The following is a 13,418-nucleotide window of genomic DNA, read 5'->3' on the forward strand; positions in this document are numbered from 1 at the left end:
AGAACAGGAATTAAAACACAATAAGTCACAATAAGTCACATTTCTATGGTGCTGAAGATCAATGAACTGGCTTTCTAAGCAATAGAAAGGAGTCACATTCCCTTGATACTGAAATCCTGAATAAGAAAGGAAGATCCATCATGGATAACTGTCAATGACCACAATCCCGGCTTCATAACAAGACCCTCCTTGGAGAGAGAGTCAGCCTGGACATTCCTGGAACGAGGAATATGTTGGAAAGACATCTGGATCATGGTGTTTCGAAAAAACATGATTCTGTTGATCCAGGTGGATGTTGGTGGCCACCCACCTATCCCATTTGGACCCCCACAACTGTCTCTTGTAGTTTTTCTGTTTCCTTAATTATAGCACAATTTACTATTTTTAGCAGTTTTTCGGGTCCTAAACTTCCGGAGCCGTTTTGAGGCCCTAAACGACGTTTTTTGGGAAATCCACCGCTAGCGATTTTTTTGTTTAAAAATCGTCTTTTCCATCGTAGTCCTCGGAGAGATCTTTCCAACGGGTTATCATGCATGTCAAACGGAGATAGTACGACCAATTCGCGACCCCAGGAAGTTGATGTACCAACTTACCCAAAAACGGGGCCCACAATTTAGCGTTTCATCTTCTAGGGTTAGGTTTTGGAATGTGAAGGGTTTTCCATTGTTTCTCAACAATAAATAGGCCCTCAAGCCTCATTGTAACACAATTTTTTGGAGAACTATTCAGAGGCATGTAGCCGACACATCTCTTCTCAGAGATAAGCTACCATCGCCCTAGCTGGGTTATTTCCATTTCTATTTGTAAGCATATTTCAGTATTTTACAGTAATGAAATGAAGTATTATTTCCGCTGCATATTTGTCTTTATGGTTATCTCTATATTTTATTGCGTTCCTGTTTAAATCCGGATCAGTGGTATTAGAGCGGTCTGCTTTTTCTCTGTTTTTCTTTGCATGTCCCCAACGAGGTCGGGATATAAGGAGTTAGGTCTGGAACTGGTCGAACCTTTGCAAGACCAACCTCGCAAATCTCGACTACCTCCCATGGCGGATGAGAAGAAAAACGAGGGGGCAGGAGATCCTATCAAAATCTTGCTCGAAGAGGCCCTCGAGCGACAAAGGAACGCGATGATGGACAGCTTTGCCCAAATCCTTCAGCGGCTACCTAGAGGCGACGCATCAGCTTCCAACAGCTACTCTGGAAATGCCACACCGTTTAAGGTACAAGTTAATTTTGAAATCCCCATCTTCGAGGGTCAAATAGATGCAGATGTCGTAGATAAATGGTTAAATCTTCTCGATGGGTATTTTTCTGTTCATGAATTTTCAAGTCAGAAAAAGATTGTTTTCGCTCTTCTCAAAGCAGCCCCTCACATCAAGGACTGGTGGGAAACCTACTGCGACCAGAAGGATGAAAGTACAGGCTCACTGTTTTCAGCCGCACCCACTTGGAATGACTTCTGGGATGCCATCAAGGAGCAGTACTACCCTGTCAAAAGCTATGAGGACAAATACATCAAATGGACCACACTGCGGCAGGGACGAGACCAAGATGTGCCGGAGTTCACAAACATTTTTCATACCCTTCGCACACAATTGGGTATCAAAGATTCTGAGCTGCATCTGGTACTTAAATACCGCGGCTGCCTACACAGATACATCCAAGAAGAGATGGAGTTCTTGAACATCTCCTCACTCGGCACAGCATACCGATACGCTGTCAAAATCGAGCAAAAGTTCAAACAGAAGAAGCGAGACTTTCGATCTGCAAATCCAAAGCCCAAAGGACAAAGCCAAGGCGGGGTGACCCAAGACAACCTGTCGAAGCCGCAAGAAAAGAACAACACCACGAAGCCGAAGAAGGACACAGGAAAGTGGTGTGAGTTCCACAAGAGTCCCACTCATAACACAAGTGAGTGTCGGACCAAGCAGTCGTTGGTGGCCGAGTTGAAGGCTTCCGAATCAGATGCATGTTCCGACTCTGAGTCAGAACCCGACAAGGGGAATGACAAAGGGAAGCAGATCATTGATGTCGATCCCAGCGCCACTGTTGCTACTGCCAAGATCCAGAAAAAATGAGCCCGAAGATCCAGAGGAGGGGGAACGTCTTTTCCACTCACAGATGTGGGTGAAGGGTTTGTCGCTGCAATTCATTGTCGACAGTGGCAGCCAAAAGAACCTCATTTCAGCAGAGGTCGTGAAGCGGTTGGGCCTACCAACTACACCACACCCACAGTCGTACAGTATCGGTTGGCTTCACGAAGGACGAGATCTCAAAGTTCACCAGTAGTGCCGCCTTCCCTACAGCATCAAGCCCTTCACAGACGAGGTATTGTGTGATGTTACACCTCTGGATGTTTGTGATGTACTATTAGGCTAGCCATACTTGTGGAGGCGACATGCTGTGTATGAGTCAAGGCCTCGCGCTGTCATCATTTCTTTGGATAATTCATTATACAGGATACCGGAGGTAGCCCCACCTACCGCCACCTCTTTGATCACTGCTAAGAAAGGCAGCAGGCTCATCTCACAGACTAGGAAATTTATTTTTTGTCTAGTTTTCTCCCAAAGTAAGGGGAAGATCGTTGCTACATCCATGACCCCCGCGAAGGGTTCCTCCACACAGCAGCAGCAACAGAGGGATACAGTCGTGACAGAACACAGGAACAACTTCTTCTTACCCGGAGGGGTACCACACATGTTTCAGGTGGGCGACAAAGTTTGGTTACATTTGCAGAGGGAGCGCCTTACCAGAACCCATCAGAAACTCAGACCACTTCGACATGGTCCTTACACCAGTAACAAGGCTACGGGAAACAATGCTTTGAAGCACAGCATTCCTCTATTCCTTCGCTTGCACCGAGCGTTCAATGTGGACCATCGCCGACCATGCTCCCCACCATTTCTGAACACATCAGAGATTGCAGAACAGCTCACCAGAGACCCAGCTCAGCAGAAGCTTCCTCATCTAAGGGAGGAACTCAACGCAATGGGGACCATTGCTTCCTAAGGGGGAAGGAATGATCCAGGTGGATGTTGGTGGCCACCCAGCTATCCCATTTGGACCCCAACAACTGTCTCTTGCAGTTTTTCTATTTCCTTAATTATAGCACAATTTACTATTTTTAGTAGTTTTTCGGGTCCTAAACTTCCGGAGCCATTTTGAGGCCCTAAACGACTTTTTTTGGGAAATCCACCGCCAGCGATTTTTCTAATTAAAAATCATATTTTCCGTCGTATTCCTCGGAGAGATCTTTCCAACGGGCTATCATGCACGTCAAATGGAGATAGTACGACCAATTCGCGACCCCAGGAAGTTGATGTACCAACTTACCCAAAAACGGGGCCCAAAATTTGGCGTTTCATCTTCTAGGGTTAGGTTTTGGAATGTGAAGGGTTTTCCATTGTTTCTCAACAATAAATAGGCCCTCGAGCCTCATTGTAACACAGTTTTTTGGAGAACAGTTCAGAGGCATGTAGCCGACACATCTCTTCTCAGAGATAAGCTACCATTGCCCTAGCTGGGTTATTTCCATTTCTATTTGTAAGCATATTTCAGTATTTTACAGTAATGAAATGAAGTATTATTTCTGTTGCATATTTGTCTTTATGGTTATCTCTGTATTTTATTGCATTCCTGTTTAAATCCGGATCATCTGCTTAACCAACCGAGGAGATGTGGACTACTAATGTGGCCATTCCCATTAACATGATCAATCAACGATTTTGAGTCACCATAAATTGAAATTCCTTGGATGCCTAAAAAGTCACAAAAAGCAAGCAGCCCAGAAAGGGCCCGGGCCTCGGCCATAGTGTTAGAACCATGCCCTCCATGCCAGGATAGAGAATATTGAAGGCTGTCGTCCATTACGATGTAAACTCCACAACCGCAGCTGTTGTATCGTTCAGCTCCATCAAAGAAAGCCGCAGGTACCTGGAAAGAAGAGGCTTCCGGCACTTTCTTACAGTCTTTTTTTGTCTGAACATCGTCCTGATTGAACGAGTCATGGCATGCCAATATGCGATGCAGGATTGACTTGAGAGGTTCCTTTGAGTCTTGGAAGATTTGAGCATTTCTCCATTTCCAAAGAAACCAACAGGTTATGATAAACAAGGATCTCCAGGATAGACTTTGCTCGCTCCACCATTTAAACACAGCCTGTACAGAGGGAAAAATAATGTGAGGAAAACCGAAAAACAAGGATAGATCATACCAGATCTGGAGAGACGGGACACATTGGAAGAACATATGCAGGTTTGTTTCCTCAGCACCAAGACACATGGCACATCTACTCGGACCCTGCCAGCTTTTCCTTCGGAGGACTTCCCATGATAGGTTCCTGTTGTAAAAGACCAACCATGAAAAAATTATCATTTTGAGAGGGCATCCTGCCTTCCAAAAGCAAGGAGGGAAAAGCGGGCTGGAGCATGGAGAAGGAGCTGAGATCATGTTCGCATAAATGTCCTTTACACGAGCAGGAGACTTGGCTTTAGGCACTGTCCAAATCAGATGATCACTGGTCCCCGAACGGAAAATTCCCAAGCTGTTAAGATCTTCTTTTACAGAGTTCCAGAGCGGGAGCAGAGCGGTCGGCAAGTTCAGGTCACATCCATCCTTCCACACTGGAATAGGACCTCTCCATGAATCGATCAACTTGTCCCAAGTAAACCAGCCCATTCTATGAAGGAAGCATAATAGGGATGGAGGAAAAGAAATATCTTGACCGTTTAAAATAGGATCAATGCCAATTAGCATTCTGGAACCCGAGGAGAGGTTCCATCTTAGATTTTCCAAAAAGAAGAGCTGGATTTTCCTGAGGCTGAGCCATATAGCCGAGCCTTTTCTTGCGCCAATAGATCTTCTTCTGTACCAGAATTCTAAGTTTCTACCTTTCATGTATTTTTTCCTTATAGTCTTACTCCATAGACCATCACCAAACATACCTCTGTATAGAGATTTACATAGGAGCGCATTTCCAAAGGAGCGCATGTCAAGAAGGCCCCATCCGCCTAGCTTCCTGGGCTTAGAAATTGTTGCCATCTTTACTAAATGAAACTTGTTCTGTATTGATTTCCCTCCCCAAAGGAAATTAGCCGCAAGACTGTTCATTTTGTTTATGATACTTGCAGGGAGAAAGAAAATATGAGCCCAGTAGACCGCCAATTGAGATAGGACTGCCTGAACTAGAATAAGTCTGCCTGCTAAAGAAAGAGACTTGAACTCCCAACCTGATATCTTTTTATAGAATCTGTCCAATAACCATTGCCAGTCAGCTTTCGAGTAGCCCTTTGCCTTTAGATTGAATCCCAAATATTTCATTCCATCCCTGATCAAAATCGGAGCAATGCCCAGCAGCTCAGCAATCCATAAGATCATTTCCATGTTTGTGTCATTATGAAACAGAGAAGATTTTGCCTTATTTATGACCAAACCTGTTGCTTTCTGGAAATTTTCAAGAATTTCATTAAGGCATATCCAGGAGGCCCTACAGAGCATGGCGAAAATGAGAACATCATCGACAAAGAGATTGTGTGATAAAGAAATGTCCTTGCATATCTTGACTGGACTGCATCTCTTTTCATCTACAGCCTTGTTAGTCCTTGCATATCTTGACTGGACTGCATCTCTTTTCATCTACAGCCTTGTTAATCTGTAGACTGAGAGAGTTCATTGCCAAGATAAATAGCAGAGGGGAGAGGGGACAACCTTGTCGAAGTCCCCTCTCAGCTGAAAAGAAAGAAGAGGGGATTCCATTTATGATGACCGAATATCTGACATTCTCAACACAAGACATTATCCAGTCGATGCCTTGAGTTTTCAACCCAATTTTTGCCAGCATAATTCTTAAAAAACCCCAGTCTAAGCAGTCGTAGGCTTTTTGCAAATCTATCTTGAGAATAGCCGCATCCATCTTGTTAGAAATCAATGAAAACAGACTTTCCTGGGTCATGGCCACTGCATCCAGTATGTTACGACCTTTTAAGAATGCATGTTGATCCTTTGAGATGAAGGAGGCCAGAATGGGCTTCAGCCTTTCAGCAATAATTTTAGAAATGATTTTGAACAGGATATTGCAGAGCGATATTGGTCTAAAATCTTGGAAGGTGTCCGACTTGGCCTTTTTAGGAATTAGGGCAATCAGAGTAGAAGAGATGATGCTGTGAATACTTCCTGACATCCGGGATGCCTCCACCATCCGCAGCAAGTCCATTTTAAAGAGATCATAAAAGTGAGAGAAAAATTCTATGGGCCATCCATCCGGCCAATTATTGATTAAAGCCCTTTTGTTTAATTAATTTTTATACAGAGACACTAAGATGCTTTCTTTTAAAACTCTTCTTGTATCTTTATTTAAAATGTGTTCGGTTACTTTCTAATTTGATAACGTTTTTACTTTGTTGGAGGAATGGAAACGTCTTCGACTCTGTGCAAAATTAAATGTAAAATATACTCCCGCAAAATTCTATAATTAACATTGTCGTCTATTATAATTTGATGTATTAGTCGTTTACTTTGTCCTTTTCGAGAAAATTAAAATGTAATAATAAGCATTGCTATCATATATATGTTTTTGTTCCTCACTCTCAATTTTTCTTATTTGTACTATTAACTTACTATTGTAACTTAATAGAACATATATTATTTATGAATATGCTTTTCAAAACATTACATTCATTTTTTTTTCTTATTTGTACTATTAACTTACTCTTGTAACCTAATAGAACATATATTATTTATGGATATGCTTTTCAAAACATTACATTCATTTTCATTCTTTATTCATTTTCAATCAAAGTCTTCTGCATCAAATTGGTATAAAAGTATGAAACTCTACTTTATAGAAAAAAATTCTACAATTCATTTCTTCTTCTGTCAGCTCATAAAGATAGTGTATTTTCATTATGTCGAAGAATATATTGTAGATATAACATGTGATTTCGGTTTTTCCTTTTCCTTTTCTCTGCTATATTAGAATTTATACATATCACAGTTCCATTTTCTATCTATTTTTTTATGTTTAACATTTAAGTACAGAGTTAGAGATACCAACTTGAAAACATTTTTTCTCCCTCTCGAAAATTAATTATCAAGTACTAGGCTCCTCCCAACCTTGACTCTGCAAATAACCAATGTCCCCTCAAGCAATGAGACCTATAATTCTTCTTTTTCTCTCTATTTTCTGCTACTTGCTTCTCTTCGGTCTCTATTATGCTCTATGAATAATGAGACAAAAGCAAGTAAAAATAATAGATATTATCTCATCTAACACTCTTTTGGTGGTTAATAATTGTCTCCACCTCACCAATAGGTGGTAGGTAGTTATTTGCTCATTAATAAGCTCATGTTTCTCATTCTTGAGAACAACTCCATGTCTTCTAGGAAACAATTAATTAGTCAATATCATAATTTACTCAATTAAATCTAATCATTCATATTAGATGTTTGGGACTTCTTGATGGGTAATAACACTTTCAAAGTAAATTGCAGTATTTTTCTCTTTCAGCCATTTGTACTCAGCGATTAATTTTCCATATTTTTCTTTAATCACATAATAAAAATGTCTAATTACAAAGTTACCATCAATTATTATCAGTATTAAATTTGTTGACAAATAAAGTTTTCCAATCTATTTCAATGTAACTCACTTAACCAGAAATAAACTTATCCACATTTAATTACAAAAACATTAAGCCAAGGGATAGCACAATTCACTTGACCCGAATGTGGCAATTTAAGCCATAATTAAAAACAAATTTAAAAAACTTCAAAACTTTAATATTGTATAACTTCTTCAAAAACATCCTATAAAATTGGAACGATACTAAGAAAATTAGCATACCTCTATGCAAGGATGATTTGCACAAATGAAAAAATAGTCCAAATTTTTTAATTTTCTTATTAAAAAAAACAAAAACAAAAAAACTTCCTATACATATTTTCAATCATTTTTATTATATATAATTCTAAAAATAAACAAAATTGTTAATTAAACATAATTTGTAATTATAAAAAAAAACTTTCGAATTTCCAAATTTCCAGTAAATTATTTACCATATATTTAATTAAACTAATTTTATACTTTAAAAAAATCTAGAATTTACCATCAATATGATTTAATTATAAATATTCTTGGAACTTTTTCTCCAAAACATATTTTACTAAAATAACATTGAGGAATCTTAGAAATTGATCTTATTCCAAAAGGGCAAGTTATTTTAGCGTGTAATACTTAATATGTCAGCCCTCTTCACAACACTCCTTTTTCATTTCCACCTGTCAAATTCAAATATATCAAAAAATAAATAAATAATTTACACGTGTCTTCGTTGGATAAATGAAGACCTCAATCTTGTCATGTAAAGCACTTTATACCTTTCTCTGGGAGTTTCGTGAAAAACGCTGCACGCCAAAATTGGTTGCCGGTTATTGTCCCTTGACTTACTTCAATGGAATACGTACTTCTCCAACAGGTTCTTTCTTTACATCCAAGAAAGCATTATAATTGGTGTAAGGTTTCGGTCATCGGTGGCATAAATGTTTTTCCAAATTCAACTTTTTTAAAAATGAATATATATTTTGGTAGGAATATAGGAAAATAATTTTTTAATTAAAATTAAATTATATAAATTTATTTTAATTTTAGTTTTATTAAAGCTTAAAAGTCATAAAAAAATTAATATGTAAATCTTATTTTTATTCAAATATAATTATAAATATAGAATATTTTATAAGATTTATTCTCTTTCATTGTAATATTTGAATGTAGGTTGACATTATCATTTATTTTTATAACCATCAGTAAGTTTGGGTACTCAATGTGTTTAATTATGTTTTTGGTTTTTCTATTGGTAATATGCTTTGGGAAAATGGCTTAATCCATTGTTTAAAGTCTCGGGTCTACATGTTTGGAAACATCTTGTTCCACTCTCAAGCACTTTGGGAAAATGGTTCAATTGATTGCTCAAACTCTCGGGTCTACATGTTTGGAAACATCTTGTTCCACTCTCAAGCACTTAAGCAATAATGAGATTTTTGGTACTTCACCAATGTCAAATAGTCTATAAGGGGAAAACATGTCATAAGTGAGATTAAACCTGAGTTGGGGGAATTTGAACATATTGATGGCCTTTCCAAGGAACATCTCATGGGAAAGCTCTTGAGAAAGTTTTGTAGCAGTTCTCCATGATTATATATGGTACTTAGTGTAAATTCATTAGCATTGATTAGGTCACCTAATCTATTAAGGACATTAAGTGAAGCATGTAACAAAGGTAACAAACACAAGGAATCAACCCCAAGAACTCTTGTATAAAGCTTAAATCAATCAACCACTTAAGCTAGCCCACCTATATATATATATATATATATATATGGAGAGAAAGAGAGAAATTCCTCCCCACATTCTTGGATGTCAACTCTAGTTTGTGTGTGTGCCTGGAGAGAGAGAGAGGAATGTATCCTCACATTAGTGAATGTCATAGTGATTTCACTAGCATAAACTAGTGCATTCACATGGCACCTACCAAAATGGAACTAGCCAATTGCCTAATGGAATTAGTTACAATTGGTTTAGATAACCCATATATATATATATATATATATATATATATATATATATATATATAATATTTAATTTTTTAAATATAAGCACATATATCATGTGTTTCATCTATGGTATTATCTTTTAAATATTGTACTAGGTCAATTTATACCACATATCACTTTAGCATTAGGCAAAAACATTACACATATATTTCATACTAAGTGATATAATATGTTTTATGGTTACACATTTTTATCATACTAAACTATGAAATACACATTCCTTCTCTCAACACAATCAATGAAAACTTACACTCAATCCTAATCAAATGTTTAAACCTTCAAGAAATAAATTGTAATTAATATCTTAAACATATAATCACTATCCCACAACTTCATAACATCACTTCTCAATTATGTATAAAAATATGAAAAATAATATCAACCATGAAAACTTGGCCTTTAAGCTTTTATTTTATTTAAAAACAATGAATTTTGGAAAAATTTGGTAGTGATTATTATCACTATGTGATATTTTCTCATTTAATTTTTACATTCAGAGCAGTGTGATGTGCTAATAATCTAAGTAAAAGAAATGCAATTTTATGTATGTTCATAATGCATTCAAGGTATATTCTATAGCATATTCTATAGAGGGTGGTGTGTGATTTTATCTATGTTCAACATGGAGTTGACAATTGTCCCCTTTAAAATCAAAATAAAATATACTCTAAACCAAGAAACAATGTTGGCTATAATAAAAACATAATGAATATACATATTTGTCAGTTTTAATTAAAAGCATTATAAAACATCAATAATCACATTTTCATTGTGATCATTGGGTTGGTTGTTAATATTACAATCCAGTTTGAATGAGATGTGATAAAAATATTTCACCTTTACTTTATATATTTCATCTTTACGGCAGGAGCTATAAATAAAATATTTCAATGCCCATCTTAACTAATATAATTTTATATCAAATTTAGAAAGATAAAGTAATTAAAAAATAAATAAAACGTATATGTGTCTTATAAAACTTAATGTGTGTTATATTTATTATAATAAAATATTTCAATGTCCAAAAAAAATAAGTAATTAAAAGTGAATGTGTTATATTTATTATAATAAAATATTTCAATGTTAAAAAATAATAAGTAATTAAAAGTAAAATAATTGAGTTAATTTTTAATAAATTGGATATATATAATTCATTCAATTTTTAATAGAAAATTGATATATAGCATTCAAAAATTATTAATAACAATAAAAATAGTCACTATGTGTCATAAATAAAATAATATTTACTATGTGTCATAAATAAAATATTTCACTATGTAAGGTTTAATAATATTGACATGTATTTAAAAATATATTAATATGTGTTAGAATCGAGGAAGCGCGGGAAACGACCAGAGCTCTGCAACACAATGGCGTCTTTCTCCCTCCTGTTCGCAGAGAACCTCCCCATGGGTCACTACAGTTTGGTTGAGAATACGTGTTGGCCGGTAGATGTTCCCCTTTTGTTGAATAAAGAACCACGCTCGGCAGAGGTATTTTTGCAATTTTCGTTCTCGCAATTTGGGTTTTTTCTACCATATTCTTACCAGCAAGCTCCTGGGCTTCTCAGCCGAATCAATATCTACCAGAACCCATTGCTTGGGCGTGAAACACGAATTAACCCACAGTTGCGGTTCTGAGAGGCAGCTGCTTGGTTTTTCGGCCCGCCTAGAAACAAAATCGACACACCACGGCCTGTATGGTCTGAGACTTGGCCTAGCACAAGAACTACCTCCCTCAAGCCAGTGTGCGAGTGGAAATGTGACGAGGGACGCACGACACCCTGGTTAACAACAGGACAGAGGAAGTCCAGTATAAACTTAAGGGGGCTGACTATTGAGGACCCATTAAATCTGGGAGCAGTGATAGAGTACTCCAAAAATGACCCTTATAAACCAGATCTGGAGATCCAATGGGGCGGACAAAATAAAAATAACAGGCGAGTGATGGGCTTTTCACAGACAACAAGCAAACCACCAGAGCTTTGCCACAATGTGGCTGAATCATACTGCCTGGGTGAAGATTGGATCCAAATCTTCATCAAATTAACATGGGGCAACCACCATTGCATGAGACTCAGCATGGGGTTAAACATACAAGAATTAAAAAAGGAAATACATAACCAACTTGGAATACCCACAAAACACCAGAACCTGATTTGTACAGGTCGTAGTCTACAGGACCATCTCACCCTACAGGAATATGGGATCTGTCATGATACAACCATATTTCTTAATCTGAGACTGCGTGGAGGATGCAACAAATCCATCTCAAAGACTCCAGGCTCCTTTCGAGATGCAGTCAAGGGGAAAGAAAAAATGCAGCACAAATCAGTGTCAGCACCAGAGCAACCAGGTCCCTATATAGTGGAACAAAAACTGGAATCCCCAACGCTCCAAGTTACTATGCCAGAGGTAACTGATCTTCACACTGAACTCTCTAAAAATGCTGTCATATGTAGATTTAATGGTTTCTGGCCAAAATCTAATGCTCTACATCAATGGATTTACTCCTGCTGGACACCAAAATGTGATATACACCTACGTTCAAAAGGATTTTTCATTGTTAGTTTCCACGCAGAAGAAGAATGGGATAGTATCATCAATGAGGGGCCTTGGTTTTGGGGCAATGCTGGCCTTTTTATTACCCCCTGGTTCGCTGATTTTGATGCAAACACTATGAAAATTTCAACAATCCCTGTTTGGGTGAGGCTTCATAACCTTCCATTACACTTCTGGCATCATATAGTATTATCTTCCATTGGGAATTCCTTGGGGAAGTTCCTAAAAATCGATGAAGACAGAGTTAGCAGAGGAATCTTCTCATTCTCCAGAATTTGCGTTGAAGTGGACCTGAGTCAGGGGTTACCTGATCATATTACATTGAACTATAACAACACTCTGAGGACTCAACTCCTTGACTAGGAGAACACTGCTTTCAGATGCCGCAGATGCGTGCAAACAGGACACCTCCAATATACTTTCCCACTGGACAGAAAGAACCCCAAAGGAAACAAGAAACAACAAAAAAAGCCCAAAGGGTGGCAGCATAAAGATCTGATGGAAGAAGAGGACAGACAGACAGAACATACAGAGAACCAAGAGGAACCTGATATAAATATGGAACAGAATCGTACACAGGATGCCAATGCCCCAGACCCTCAAATGGGGCCAAACAATATACACCAGCGTCAAGAACCGCAGCTGGAAGTTAGTGGCATAAAGAGAACTCATGGATCTGAAGGATCAGAATCTGATAAAGAACTTCCATTGAACATATAGGAGAACCTGCAGGCCATCATTGTACCCCCTCCTGACTCTCAGGGTTGGCGTAGGGTGGAGAAGAAGAAGGGTAGAAAAGTTTAGGCTTGCTGTTTTTTTATTTTATTTTTCCTTTTTATTATTGTAATTGTCCTCCTCATGGACAGCTATCTGCATATGCTCTAAGCATCTACAACATGTAATTTATTTCATGATGAATATAAATTACGGATTATTTTCCTTGGAAAAAAATTAATTAATTAATTAATTAATAATAATAATAATAAAAAATAAATATATATATATATATATATTAAAATAACATAAAAACATTTTAGTATTGATAATGTCGTTGATAAATAAAATATTTATGTCATATTAAATAAAATAATTTAATGTGAACCATGCATATATGTATATATTATAGAGAGCAACTAAAAAAAATAAATTATTATGGCTAAAATATTTTTAAATGTTTCAAGTAATCTTGCTATTTTACATTTTAGTTCTTTTTAGTCAAATTTTCTTCAAATCCAGCGAAGATTTGTTG

General features: G+C 37.3%; 1 non-coding gene across 1 annotated transcript; it reads left to right on the forward strand.

Moving 5' to 3' along the window:
• The first annotated feature begins 7,783 nt into the window (after positions 1-7,783).
• Positions 7,784-7,890, forward strand: LOC149184769 (U6 spliceosomal RNA). Its single transcript, XR_016257897.1, has one exon. It is a non-coding gene; the product is annotated as a U6 spliceosomal RNA (small nuclear RNA).
• The last annotated feature ends 5,528 nt before the right edge of the window (positions 7,891-13,418 follow it).

Source organism: Pinus tabuliformis, chromosome 3_2 (assembly GCF_031772625.1).
Source record: "Pinus tabuliformis cultivar Carrire ecotype Pingquan chromosome 3_2, CPIR1, whole genome shotgun sequence".
In the NCBI taxonomy this organism is placed as follows: domain Eukaryota; kingdom Viridiplantae; phylum Streptophyta; class Pinopsida; order Pinales; family Pinaceae; genus Pinus; species Pinus tabuliformis.